Source organism: Chanos chanos, chromosome 8, assembly GCF_902362185.1.
Source record: "Chanos chanos chromosome 8, fChaCha1.1, whole genome shotgun sequence".
NCBI lineage: Eukaryota > Metazoa > Chordata > Actinopteri > Gonorynchiformes > Chanidae > Chanos > Chanos chanos.
Window position 1 is genome coordinate 20,083,481 of NC_044502.1, and position 5,657 is coordinate 20,089,137.

The following is a 5,657-nucleotide window of genomic DNA, read 5'->3' on the forward strand; positions in this document are numbered from 1 at the left end:
TCTGAAGTAGGTTGCAAGTGCTACTTCCCACTTGTAGCCACCGCTTATGTATGGCCGTCTTTTTTGTCAGCATTTCTACCGTGCACGACTGAGAATATACTTCTGTAGTGTGTGCAGAATGCAGGATTTTCATTGTAGGCTACTTCATGAAGAAGGTAGTCTTCTAGATGTCTTTAGAAAAGATGACTTTCTCTTCGGCATGATGCTAACTGTTAATGTCCAATCTATTTATTTATAGTAGACCACTTTTCAAGGATTAAAATGATAATGAATCATTTTAGCTTTTCCTTTACGACTGATTTATTACTGTATACAGTGACAGGCACTGTCTTACAATATGGTGCAGAGTGTGAGTATTCTAAATACACTTACCCAAACACAGTCATAGTATAGTGTATCTGAACATTGTTTTCTTACCTTAGAATTAAAACTGTGGTCTGAGTTTATTTGTCCATTCATACTATACTCATTCATACTGGCCATTCCCACTATATGTGAGCAACTAAAAACAAAGTTTCATTATACTTTTATGAGTATTCGAGTCTCATGCAGAAAAATTTCCGTCTATGTTGAACATCAGCTCCATCTGCTTTTATTCCACAGTAAGAGATAAACCTACCAATAACTAACTTAATCTCCACCTTTAGTGACTGGGAGCAATGTAGTTCCATTCAGTAAAGAAAAGCAAGTCATAAGCTACGCAGGCATGGTTCAATCATATTAAATATCTGAGGGATGAGGGAGAACTAGCTATTTGGAATAGAAAAGCTTCAAAACCCAGTTTAAAACAAGAGAGTCCACAAGGCCTGCCATCTGTGACACAAACTTTCCATATCTCACTGCGTCAATGACAAAAGATTATTTAAGAAATAAGAAATTTTAGTTAAGATTAACACTAATACTAATGAACTGGTAAGTATGTTTGCTCATATAAAGCAGTAGTATGGGAACTCACTACTATTTATGCATTAGTTCCATTAATTAACCTACTGACCTGTGAATTAAGCTTCTGATCTACAGTTACATTTTTCCTTCTTTGTTCAGCCCTAGAGAGAAGACAATGCTTCAGCCTTCCTGGACATTTTCCATCACCTCCACATATGCAGTTGTCTTACTGTACTGCCGGTGCGGAGCCAGTGCTGCCTTGGTGCCTTTTGAGATCCACAAAATTTCCACAGGTTTGGGAACCGAACGCTACGTAGCGAAAGTTTGGGTAATTTCCGTGGAAAAAAAAATTATGTCAGGCAGAACGCACCCATTTGCTTTTTATAAATTTACTTTTACGCTAGGCTTCCACACAGCGAAACACCTCACGAATTTTGCCCTAAAACTTTTCGCTCTGGGGGCAAAATTCATGAAAATAGCGAGTCTGTCACCTGACTTAAAAGTTTAAATGAATGTTTAAATGAAGGTCTGCAGTGGTCTATTTGCACTAGCCAGAGCCAAGAGAGAGAGAGAGAGAGTTTTTTCTACCGCCCTGGGTCTGACTACGTTCGTTGATATAGACACAAATTGCTGCCTATACATCTTTTAATCATATACATATTTTCATGCTACATAGAGCTTACCGATATCTTGGTCAGACTTTTTTTATTACTCCTGTCACAACACATCAAACGCTGAACTGATTGGTTCTCGCGTGGTTTTTATTTGCATAGCCCCTGACGTTAGCGGTTCCAATTTTTAGGACCAGCAATTCTGCGGTGCCGTGCCAGTGCCAGCTTTTTGGCCCTGGCACCAGTATTTCTTTAGTGGAAAAGCACAGCCCCGGTGCTCGATTAGGCACTGCCACCGGCATCGCGTCAGTGGAAAAGGGCTATAAGACAAATGTTTAAATGAGCAACTGGTTCTATTAGTTAGAACAAGTCTAGTGCCAAATTAAACACTCTTTTCAAAGTAATGAAAATTCAGATAGGCTTGTGTGAAACTTGGTTAAAGCCAGATGTTTTTCTCCCTGAAGCTGCACCCCCTAACTATTCCTTTTCTTATGCTGCTAGGGCAACAAAGAAAGGAGGGAGTGTAGCCCAAATCTATAATACTAAATTTTCTCCTAACAACCTTAGTTTACCTGATTTTGCCTCCTTTGAGCTGCTCTCCATGAAGATGTCCTGCACTACCTCATCTTTTCTCATAGTAGTGCTGTATCATCCCCCAGGGCCCTATAGTCAACTTCTAGATGAGTTCTCTGAATTTATCTGTTATTCTAACTAGACTGGATAAAATTCTTATACTGGGGGACTTTAATATCCACATCAATGACAGTTTTGATTATCTTAATAAAGCTTTTACCGCTATTATAGACACTTTTGGCTTTAACGGGTCCTACTAATTGTACCACACTACAGCACACTGTACCACACTACACCACACTGTACCACACTGAACCACACTACACCACACTGTACCACACTACAACACATTGTACCACACTGTACCACACTAGACCACACTACACCCTGAACCACACTACACCACACTACACCACACTGTACCAAACTGAACTACAATACACCACACTATACCACACTGCACTATACCACACTACACCACACTGTACCACACTGAACCACCCTACACCACACTGTACCACACTACACCACATTATACCACACTATACCACACTACACCACACTGTGGTACAGTGTGGTATAGTGTGGTGTAGTGTGGTACAGTGTGGTGTAGTGTGCAGAATGAGGGTGATCAGACCAGTGATTAGTAAACCGGCGATGCGGAGTGCGGAATGGCTGAAACTGGCGAGGGAGGAAGCGAGGTCGTTACAATGTGAATACACATGTTGCCTGTATCTGATCTCTCACAGTTAAATAATGTGATGTTAAACTGAAATGACAAACACAGTAACTTTGTCGGTTTTAACGTGATAATTTGTTAGTAAGTGCGTGGCGTGTCTGTTGTGACAGGAAGCAGCTGCCAGAAGTTTTTAAACTGACAAAAAATATAAGTCTACTGTATATTTGCAAAGAAATAAGTTGTAAGCATTTGTGAATATATGTTTTTAATTAGACGCATGAAAATAATAATCGAAATTAAATTATCATTATACTTCGTGTGAAACAAATAACATCATTTGATAGGATTCCGAGTTTTCACTAAAAGAACTAGACTGTGTTTACTGTAAATATTCATATGTTTAGTAGAGTTGTTTTTTCTTCGTGCTGCCTCAGGCATGACACTCATTTAACACTTTTCCACTGCCATGTATTTTTTTTTTTATATATAGTTCTTTTCTCTTGATGATATTATACACTTGCACATCTACCAGTAAGTCCATGGGGTTTTTGTACTGTAACAGTACAAACTAAAAATTTACTAAAAATTTTCGCCTTACTAAAAATTTAAGGAGAACAGCACAACGCAAAATTTTAGGTACGGGCGGATCTGATTTCTGCTGCCTATGGACGCTACCAGCTGGGCCTACGAAAATGTCTGAAAGAAATAAGTGGCAACCGTCAAAACTCACCCTTTGATCACCGTAAATAATACATAGCAGACTTGCCGTGCAAAAAAAACACATCTATTAACATGAATCGAATTAGACCGCGTCCGATTTTGGACGAGCCCTACAAAATGCACAACAAATTAAACAGAATATTTCCCTTGATGATTAAAGTCCCACACAAAAAACGAAATCCGCCAGTGTTCGGCTTAAGCAATATGAGACGCCGCGGTCCATAAACAACAGAAAAAAACACGCAATCTCACCAGAGCGTCCAGTTTAGAAAAATAAGGTCCTTGTCATGCGGTATTCCAGTGATTCCTTTTTAACAGTATAATCCATAAGCGGAAAGGTAGATCTACTGTTCATCAACTCCTAGTAGTTCCGCGTTTGCCAGACCACCAAACGTAGCCTTGCTCTCCTCTTTTCGCGCTTCGACAACAGGTAGCACGTCATTCCCGTTCCTCCGCATTTAAACATAAAAGTGTGCATAAAAGTCCATCCCCAAAACCCGTGTTAACATCGGAAACTGAAAACATGTATAGCATTTAAATTAAGTGATAAAAATTAAAAAAACAATACATGTTCCTCTCATCACGACAATGCCATACACGAAGGTAGACCTTTAAGTAACCATTACACTGCTTCACTTTCTCTCACTGTGAGTCTCTGGTGCAGAAATACACAGCTGCGTCTTCAGTCTTCAGGCTGTTCATCTGTAGATAGAGCTGATTCTTACTGTTGTCTCTAGAGATGGTGAACCTTCCCTCAACACCACTGGAGTAAGATTTTCTATCACTATTATCTATCAGAAATTCCAGCCCTTTTCCAGGAGCGTGTCTGATCCAAGCCATCCAGTAGCTAAGTCAAACCCAGAGGCTGTACAGGTCAGTTTATGAGATCCACCAGGTTTAATGATCACTGGTTCAGACTCAGTCAGTGTCTGACCCATATACATCTGTAAACAAAGAGGATATAATAAATTAAATTGAACCTTGAATTTAAGAGCATCATGTGAAATTGGAAAATATTCAAATCCATACATCAAAGTTAAATCAAATGTTTAGAAGTACCTTACATTCTTTAAACATCAACATGATGATCAAAAAAAAATCTTTTGACTCCATAGAATGGTTTACATGGATGAACAGATACAGTACGTAATTATGAAGGGTAGAATGGTTTGCCCTCCATAGGTTTAAAAGTGACAACGACAGCAAAGGTGTCCGGTATTTTTTTGTTTGTTTGTTTGTTTCTTAAAAGAATTCACCTTCAAAACAATATAAATAATTAGTGAGTTCTTATGTGTGCAGAAGTAGAGAAGCATGTGTTGTTTAGAGTATACAGATATATGGAAATATGGAAAAGCAGAGTTATAAGTTGGAGCTCAAAAAAAAGGAGTATTTGAAAGAAGTGTTTGTTCCATTTTTGTCATATTGGTAAATTATTACCTTAACTAAAAAAAAAAAAAAGTGTCTCATTTTGCCAGAATATGAGATCAAACTGTTTCATTCACCACTGTCCTAAGAGTTTTGTTCTTCACAGGGTGAAGTGGCATAAAAATCCTGTCTTTTCTGTTTCTTTATCTTTGACCATTGTGTTAATATTTTCTACGTGATTTTATAAAATGACTTCAAATCATATATGACAGGCAAAAACTCAGTATGGTCTGTTTTTTTACATTCTGCACAGGAAATATAAAATGATCAGATTTGATGACGTCAAAGTGACATCTGTATCAGATTCTCAAGGGTGTGACATTGTTACCCTTTAAATTTGTAATGTATTGATTGCAAATGACAATAAATAATATTTATGAATGAGCTGTCCTGCATTTGACATCTCTTTAGACTTAAGGTTTTTATATGATATGGGTTGAATTCAGTGAATACACATGTTATATCGATTCACATTTTTGCAAATGTCAGAGTGTGAAAGACTTCATGATTGATATTACAGTTCATGGTTAGAATGTTCTAGTCCATTTACCAAGATGAAGATGGCTGACATTCAAGGGGGAGACTCACTGAATCATTACAAATGCAATTACAGATGTTTAATTGGTGGAGGACAAGGGAGTTAAACAAATGACTGTCTGACCATATTTTGAGTCCTAAGGGGGAAACATATAGTATCATACATACAAATCTCCACCCAAATCCTTCCCCTTTTTGTTTTCGTACAGCTGATTGTATAAGTTTAA